The sequence below is a fragment of the Pieris brassicae genome, chromosome 8, assembly GCF_905147105.1.
Source record: "Pieris brassicae chromosome 8, ilPieBrab1.1, whole genome shotgun sequence".
Taxonomy (NCBI): Eukaryota; Metazoa; Arthropoda; class Insecta; order Lepidoptera; family Pieridae; genus Pieris; species Pieris brassicae.
In genome coordinates, this window is record NC_059672.1 from 1592677 (window position 1) to 1602541 (window position 9865).

At 32.8% G+C, this 9865-nt stretch overlaps 1 protein-coding gene across 1 annotated transcript in view; it reads right to left on the reverse strand.

The window, feature by feature from the left end:
* The window catches only part of LOC123712801 (SH2 domain-containing protein 4B-like), a 32548-nt gene extending 23744 nt beyond the window's left edge, over nucleotides 1-8804 (reverse strand). Inside the window, exon 1 of the mRNA XM_045666074.1 lies at nucleotides 8634-8804. The gene's annotated coding sequence lies outside the window, so the exon portion shown is untranslated. The remainder of the gene's footprint in view (nucleotides 1-8633) is intronic.
* Nucleotides 8805-9865: the final 1061 nt, after the last annotated feature.

Consider the following 9865-nt stretch of genomic DNA (forward strand, 5'->3'; position numbering starts at 1 on the left):
ACATACCCAATACACTTTATATTATGTTTATTGGACACAGAACATAACGTTAAACGTTAAACAGAAAGTGATGGTAATGTTAGAATTCCTTAAACTATTCTGATTTTAGAAATATAAATAAAAATATTTATTAGTAGGTAATTCAAAACAATCAAATATACAGTATTTACAATTCTCTTAACCTACATTATAATTATAAAAATAATTTTCGCAGTGTATCTTATCGAAAACACTGATTAATGGTAATGATTCATGATTACCGTTTTTAAAACCTCATTTTCAAACAAATTTTATCAATGTAATATTTTACATAAAGCCATTTATTTCGTCAATATTTTAAAGTACATATGTATCTCCTAAATCGAACATATGTTTTATGTAAATGGGTTTAGTTCCAGGCGGTGCAGAAGGGTTTTTATATCAAACGAGCCTGCGGTATCGCCATAAAAGACAACTGCCACAGCCCATATACACACATGTATAAGTGTCATTGCCGGACTTTGAGAGTGAAGTATGTTTTTTTTAAATGTGGACGATCTTTTTGAGAAAATTGTGCGACTCCCTCGGTAAAGGAAAACATCGTGAGGATATTACGTTTGTTTATAAAGAATTTATTAAGAAGTTTATTAATCAATAAAACTGAAATGTCAAAACGAAAGTCATATACAGTACAACACTTTTCAAACAGACATTATTTGTTTTATTTATACTTCAGTTTAAAGCTTCGCCCGCCTAAATGTAATGTTACCAAGACCTCTCCAACAACATCGTTACATTTCAGACAATTTACATAAAACTATAACACGTTATTAGGTATATCACCATCCCCAGGAATCACTTTATCTATTGGTTGTATTCGTGTTTCACTTCATTTCATGTTAAAGTATATTTATCTGCAGTATGCTATAGTGCTATTTACGTATGAAATCGTTAAATTAGTGCATGACCACTATATAATAATTTATCTATTAATGTACGTAATTGACTTGTCTTGTTTTTTTCTGTATCGTATATTTTGTTTATCAATGTAATCTGTTTTGGCTTTCTATATTGTATATTTAAGTGTTTTCTTTTATAATATGCATATGTGTAGCTGTAAGATTACTTATAAATAAATAATAATCCAGTGCCGAAAAAACATATGGGGCATAGATCGCAGGAAAGAAAATAATCGTAGAAAAGCTCATTGTGACTAACAGAGCTCTCTCGCGGGCGCAGAGGCTTGCCGAAGACAGGGGAATTAAGAATATAACCGAAGAAGAAGACAACAAGGTGTTAGATTTCAAAAATCCCGGTTTCCTCACGATTGCTTCCATCACTGCGAGAACGTATATTAGATACGTATATAGAAAGAATTACATTGCACAGCCGAATCTAACCTAAAACTAAGAGATTAGAGTCGCCTGTTGAAGAAAGAAAAAATATTTTTTACTTTTACTAATAACGTCATTTAAATTTATCATTAGGGGGAACACTATTCCTCTACGTTAAAATGCGACAAGATATATAGTTATAATATACTATTATTTATCTTAAATATGGTCAAATACAGAACAGAATCCTCTTACATTAACATTATAGTCCCTTATTAATCCCAAGGTTTCAAGTAGAATTTTCCTAGTTCCGGTTGCAAAAACCAACCTATGTATCCAGAGCTACATATACACATATATACATATTGGGCTGATCAATGTAAAAAAAACATAGTAAAGTGATGATATGTAATCCGTTGTTTTGCTAATGAAGTGCTTAACAATAAACAAAAAAATATGTGTGCGTGCGCACACGTAAGAAGTGAAACTTCTTCATAACCTTATTTTTCAAAAAATGATCTACTATATGCAACTTTACAGAAATTGATTAAATAAAGTTAATTTAGATAAATATTATCATAGATATATAGATATATATTATATGAATACAAATAATACAATTATTTCATTTTACCTAATTACTACTAAGATAATTACAGAATTTCATTAATTGTAATAGAATGATTACTATCATTGTTATTATTGGCTTCGAATCTCCTTGAATCAACCGTGGTACCGTGGTGGTGTAACGGAACAATGTGACGCGTAACTGAAAACTGTGACGGTAAATTTTTTTCCAACGCCGATAAACAAGTTTCACTTCAATTACTAGATTTTTTGTTATAATTTCAACTTTTTGTAACATTTATTTACCATAATTGTCCTATATTTTAGATAAGATAGCTTGTAACATATACTGTAGATACAGCAGAATGGTGAACTTTAATAAATAAATATATTATTTATCAACACGATTGCTTCCTAACATGAACATAATTTACATATAAACAAATACAGACTCAACAATTTCGCTTAAAGAAAATTCCACACCATCTATGTAAATAAAGTGCGGAATGCGACAAATCCGCAAACAATCTTGTAACACAGGTGGTCATTCAAGGGGAACAGCTCTCAACATGGCGGATATTACATTATAACACGTCAGTACACGTCAATAAATGTGGTAGATTGAAGATGTTGAATCTAAAACGAGTTCAATCAAGTGTAGAAACTGCGACTCTCATTCCTGAGGTAGTTACGCTGGCTGTGCATCAATGGACTTTATGTATATGTGCGCATTTAACGCTGTAAACAGTGCCGTAACAATAGGGTGGCAGGGCTGGCAAAATGCCACGGACAACGACTCAAGTGGGAGCCTGCCCAAGAGGCAGCGAGCTCAATTTTTATTTTTCATTGTAAATGGATGCAGGTTTCCTCAAGTTTCCTTCACCGAAACACTAGCGAATCAATGAATGCATTGAGATATTATGTTCTATGAATGAATGCAATACGCATTGGGCTAGCGTTGAGGCTACAGACCATTCCCTCTTGCCTTAGAGAGGAGTTATTTTTCTGGTATTAATGGGACATAGAACGTGTAATTGAGTACGCTGAAAATATCGAAGTTTATTAAAATTAAACTGAGTACAACGTGACGATTTTTAGCCTATAACGGTGAAGGCTTAGACCCAAAAAGTCGACGGTGTGTGTCAGGCACAGGATACTGATCACCAACTTGTCGATTAGATTAACAAATGATTATGAAACATACAGTAATCTAACGCCAAGACCTCAAAGGGTTGTAACACCACTGGTAATAAATAATGCTGGCTAAAATTGATATTTGATTTTAGCTATGAGCTTTAGTTTTAAAGAAAATAATGCTGCTCCGATGCGACAGGTGCTACAGGGCTCTACCTCACGCGAATTGGTTTTCGATCGTAAGAATTTACTTTAAATTAGTCGCCCATGTTATGTGACTTAGTTATATCGTTTGATGTTAATGTCCCAAAACCTTATCTGTCAAAGCAGACGCATGCGCATAAAGGATTAATGGCCCATCGTCATGACCCGAATGCGATGACAATGCGCTAACGTTCGGCGATAACATTGTTTTCCGTATTCGGAGCAAAACGAACTATAATCAACTTTTAACGACTGTTTGGAATTGCGGTCTAATTAGTCGATATTAAATCATTTCTCAGAATAATTTTTGAATACTGTCTTGTAAGATCGATGCTCGTGTTTCACTGCATGCCATTTTGCCCTCTGTATAATATATATACATATATATAGGATATCTAAAGCTAAAGCAAATCTGAATACACTGCCTAAATATTACTTCTTTTGCTTAAATTATGTTTAAGTTAAGGTAAAGAGAAACCATTACGTTACTTAACAAATTTTGTAAACAATATTTAAGAAATGTGATTATTTATATTAGAAATATACAATATTGTAAACTTACATAGTAATAATAAAAATACGATGTACACGGCCCAGTTCTGCCCCATTTGCAAGAGTTCACACAGTTTTTTGTTTTAAAATAACGAAGAACTACATATCGCTTCCTAGAGTTGCATCACAGCGTGAATAACCGTTAGTGATAACGTAAGTAACTGTTAAATAACATAACATTGACAGCCTGGGCACGTGGCGTTACATACATTTAATGTGCCACTCGGAGTTTTAAACGGTGGTCGTGATAAAAATCCACGTGACGCAACAAAAATTTTCAATACAACAATCAATTACCGTCAGGGAGGGTAGTTTCAAAACCTAAGAATATTTCTTACCGCTACAATAACTTTAAAACACCGACTAATCAATGAGACATCCATTTTTTTGTCTGTCTATTAAAAAAACCTTATTGTTACTCCGATTTTGTATATTCTGATCTAACAGTACCGGGATGTATTAGAACTTGTTAGCAAATATACAATGATACAAATATTACGCTGCTGAAATTATCTATTAAATCTTGTTTTTTTTTTATAGAAGATAGAGCAAACGGGCAGAACATTCGCCCAATGTTAAAAATACACAATTCCAGAGGCTTATTGTGTAGGACCTATAAAAAATTGGTATGCTCTTTTCTTGAACGACCCTTAGTCGAATTGGTTTGAAAATACTTCAGTGGGAAACTGGTTGTACATAGTTTTATTCCTATTAATTTTTATTATTACTAGTTGTGTCATTAACTATATGGTTAATCCAACTTGCATGTTTGTGGTCTTTTTAAATAAATAATAATGCTTTATAATGCCCAAAATCTTCCAATATATGGATTCTGAGATAGTCAAACTATCTAGATAAACTCAAAAAACAACTAACACAGAGAAAAGCGAGCGCTTACAACAACTCTCAGCCACTCTCTCAAATATTGAGTATAAATTATACGCTCAGACACTCTTACATTCACGCAAAGTTAAGGTCTTATATTAACAAAATATTTATAACACGTATCACGTAATAATTATAATCTAGTTTCCCGTAACAGAGAAACTCCCTAGTGTTAGATCTAGACAAGCGTTAGATCAATTTTGTCATAATCTTCTTTGGTAATTTTTTTTTTATTTCGAAGGAGGATCTTACTTGTTTATGTTACATAGTTTAACGTTCAAAGGACATGTCCGTCCTTATAAGTTACGTATTTTGTTGCAAGTAATCTACACACACATACATATTATAAAAGAACACAGACAATATTTTGTATATTGTCACCACAGATCACATTGATAAACATAATATACGAAACAAAAAACATTTGTCAATTAAGTACCTACATGAATAGGCCACTGAAATCAATCATCAAACGACAACTTAGTATTTTATAGTGAAAAGAAATTGTTACTACTGTTAAAAACAGTCAAAGTCACCTCTTTTGTACGGTGGAAATTGTCTATATCTTCGTAAATCGTATTGTAGTTAGCTAAAACCCGATACATGAGCGAAGTAACGTTTGAGAATCTTAAATGATAGACAAAATTTTAAATATATTTTCCACGCATACATCTTCCTTTAGACTTATGATTCAATTACAAGGATCGAAAGGAACACAGCGCAGTCATTTGTTTAAAATCCAAAAAATCAGCCCCCAAAACCCCTGTCCGAAACCTGCTACTTTTATTTTATTCAAAATGAAGTCAAATACGAAACGAAACAATAACGAATACAGGTTTTTGACGTCGGTAATATTTTTGAAGTTATACTCCTTTTGGCGCGGTAGGGATTTACCATTTATGATGAGAGTAAATTTTTACGATGCGCGCGCACACCGTGATAAATAACCGACACCCTGAAGTTAGCTAATCAACATTTTATTTTGTGATATTTAAATAAACTTTATTTAACTAGATAATGCGTTATAATAAAACGTTCAGTGTATTAAATACTTTCTTTCTAATGTTAGTGTCGTTTTTTCTACAAACGTATTCTACGTTAGTTATAGATAGTTAGTAATAGATAGATAGTTATTCTAAGGCGAAAGATAAAAAAATTGTAAAGATTTTTATTATGTTACGCCAAAGAAGCATAACTTCCAACGCGTTTTACAAATTGGTCGGTTGTAATCACAAAAATGATAGCTAAACGTTATCTGTTGTTTAATTACAAATGTAAACAAACTTATCATTGAAATGGTTCTTTTTGATAAGAAATTTTTGTAACGGACGCAAATGCTGATAGCAAATGCGGGCGGGAGTAAAAAGTAGCTGTAAAGTTGTGTTTCATTCGATTCCCAGAACTTCCTGGCGCAAGTAGCCACACTAATTAGTGGTGGAAGCTGACTATGACGGACCCTGGAATGCCTTCAAGAGTTTTTGTGATGCCATCATGACTTGGAAAGAGAATGCGGAGCATATTCAGCGTAAAAACGATTCAAACGCTGCACCAGAAAGGATACGACGACCAGGGCAACGTCACCGTACTTTCCCATACAAAATGTTTTAAAGATTTTCGTGGGAGGAGGCTGGCGAACTGATGGCATACGTAAGGTTTTAGTGGGTAGGGTTATAAGTTCAGTTTGACTCCCTCATAATTACTGCTTGAGCAAAATGCTGCAAGGATAACAGCATTTACCGAGGTTAATAAAGGTAGGTATAGTTATTAAATAGAAATAAAACTTTTTGTATGCAAGAGCAATAGATAATAAAACTTTAAACAGGTCAAATTTATACTGAATATTTTGTAGGGACAAGTGTAAGCATGAATGTGTCGAGTAAGCGTTTTGATGTATGAAAGTAGTAGTTACTGCGCACTGCGATCGCGTGTGGACGTGGATTAGTATTGGGGAAAATATAAACAACAGTATTGAGTACCCAAGTCCTTTTATTAATCTGCGTATACACAAGTAATTCCCATCCACAGTTAGGATAACGTATTATAGAACACAGTCACGTTACAATTTTAAAAATATAAAAACATGTACCCTCATATTGATAAATTATTCCAGAACGTCAAACTTAAATCTAGTTTTAGGCTGTCAAACCATTTTTTCGACTTAGCCGAGTTAAAAACAAATTGGTAACTCGATTAAGTTATAAAGTGAAAATATAATAATGAATCTCTCGTTCACATAGTTCGTTCATTATGTTCTGTAATAAAACACGGCTCTAAATGTATGATATTGTCTCTGCATTCCTGGAGGCCATATTTCAACGTTATTCATCATTAGTTACCTAAAGTTTCCCTAATGTGAGCAATACTGTTTAAGCGTTCTTATTCTAAAGTAAAAATAACGCCTAAACACGAATACCGACTTGAGGAATCAATCTTAAGTCTTAAGTTAATCCTAATCGCTGTCTGGTTTGTAAACAAAATATAAAACGAGTATTACTCACTGCAAATGATATTTACATTGAATAATGAGTCGTATTGAATTGTAATAAAGTGCTAATTGCGTTGTAGTATAAAGAAGGAATTAGCCTTGAACTCAAAACAAAGGACTGTTTATTGAAAGTGGGCTGAAGAGGTCTAAATGAAAATGACCTTTTTACAAATGTGAACGTATTTAGTCAACATATATGGAGATACATACAATTATTTCGAAGAAAAACAATTTTGCGTGTTTTCTATACAAAATATCAAAACTATACAGACTTTGACAGTCTATTCGTAGCCGCCATTCCGCGTTTAAAAATGATTGTTATACCCGGAATTCGACTTAGACGGGTCTTTGAATATACTAAGGTGGATTAAAACTATAGATAAATAACATTAAAATACCACTGGGAATATATAGCATCTATGGAACAAAATACATCAGCACTATCAGCAATTTTCATTTTAGGTACATTAAAAATCAATGAGAGATTAAAGAGAAGGTGGTTAGGCGTTCGAGACCGTGATATCAGTTATCACGTGAAGGTGAAGTCATTTGTGGAAATAAAAATAATCAGACATATCTTGTGTTTGTCCAATTTTATCTTAGAAATCGTAAGACAAGGTAGTTATGTTAAATTTACATTTTATTTCAATATTTTTGTCTCAAAATCTAATACATTTCTGACATACAGTCATACTTAGCGCTGTCATTGATTCTCTTCACAAATGTATTTTAGCTAATTAATATTCGCCCTCTTTTACTATTTTAATTGAAGGAACTTTTGTTTGTTTAAAAAAAACTATTTTTTTTTAACCCTACATACCAGCCATGCGGTCAGTCAGATATGTGACCGAGTAGTTAAATAGTGTCCAAAAGCCCCGTGGCCAGTCAGGATCAAAAAAAAACTATTAAAGCCAAGCTATCGAATTTATGATTCTGAGCAGTGTTTGAATCATAATAAATCCGTATTTGTGACAATTGATGAAACATAACGCCGTCGTTTCCCACAGGATTCCAATGGAAAGCAGAGTAGACTGCACTCTACTCTGATCTCCAAAGTCGGCTGGCAAGGTTCATCATCATGTGCCAAGTCAAAATAACTTTATTCATATGGGTAAATAAACCAGCACCAGTAGTTGCGGCGCATTATTTAGATATATATAACAATTATATGTTTTTATATGCTATTGCACATCTGACATTTAAAATTATAAATTGTCGGTAGTTCCATAAATTTTAATAATTAATTTCAGATTATAAAATAAATCAAAATAAGCAAGATTGTATAAATGTCAAATTTTATTCTTGTGAATCTTGAAAAAATATGTATGTCCTTCCGATACTCTAATTGTCGAATGTTTAGAGCCTTTTTGACTATAGATATATAATTACATATTTGGAGTACAATTTCGTAATTTTAATTAAAATATTTTCACGCTTCATAAAATATTAATACGTGAAAATTGGAAGAAAGTTTCAATTAACAAATCACTTACAATTCTCTCGTAAAGTGAAAACTCGACCCTCCAATGCGTTCCGACTCACAAAAAGCACAACACTGTCACAGAATACTTCAAACGTCGTTCTCTATTTAAATTTGAATTTCGAATTATTTAAAATATCTGACAGCGCGCCCAACTCAGCTGCGCGCTCGGAAACAACTGCGACCAAGTTGCGATTCAAACGCATGACGTATACGCTTGGGCACGAATAACATCTGTTACATTCCAATATGATTTTATGCTTTGATACTCTGTGATTAGGTTCATTTTCAGTTGCTTTTATCTGTATTTGTATTAGTCCATATCAAACCTGCGTACGTTCTATAATCTGTGCCCATTAAAAAAATTGATTGATGCGTCATGCACTATATGTTACATGAATTAAATTGAAAGTTACTAGGATTAACTGTTAAATGCTGCGATGTGTATAATTATGTTTTTATAATCCGCATAAATAAAAAAATCTATTAAATGGTATTTTTTTCAAGATTTTCTTTGGTGTTAGGGCTGTAATAATGAAACCACACATTGCTACAACCGACTAAATCTTGTCTTAATAAACAAAAAAACAGTCACAATAATGATTTCCTTCAAGAGGTTTGAGAGTATGAAATATCAAATTTGACCGTTATTTTAATTGTATTGCCTGTCTGGAAGATCACCACCTCACCTCACCCTTAACACTCAATATCTCATGTTTTTTTATGTCCTAATAGATTCCTGCAAAATATATGGTTTGTGAACAATGTTCGTAAACGGCCTATCACGAATTCGTTTCTGTACCACATCCGTCACGATATGAAACTATTCAAAACAAATCATTAATTAGTAGTTCTAATAGTAATCTTACATCTAACAGAAATTATATAAAAGACAAAATACTATAGATATAGCCAAAGATGGATTACATTATACATACAAAAAAAATCAAGCATTTACGCAAGGAATAAAAATAAATATATTTAACTAAATAGTACCTAATTCGGGTGTGATGTGTCTTGGTGTGCTCATTATGCAGGTTAAGTAATGCGCTATTGATATTTTTATACTACTTTTAAGCGTATTCCGCGAAAGATTAATATTACAAAGATTTGATATTTGTAACGAATAAACTGGATATCAAAATTATTTTATCATTAGATTGCTGTCTAGCTTGACGCGGGGACTGTGGGGCTGAGTCTACACTCCCTACGACGGGACCCTACCCACTTAAAACTACTCAACCC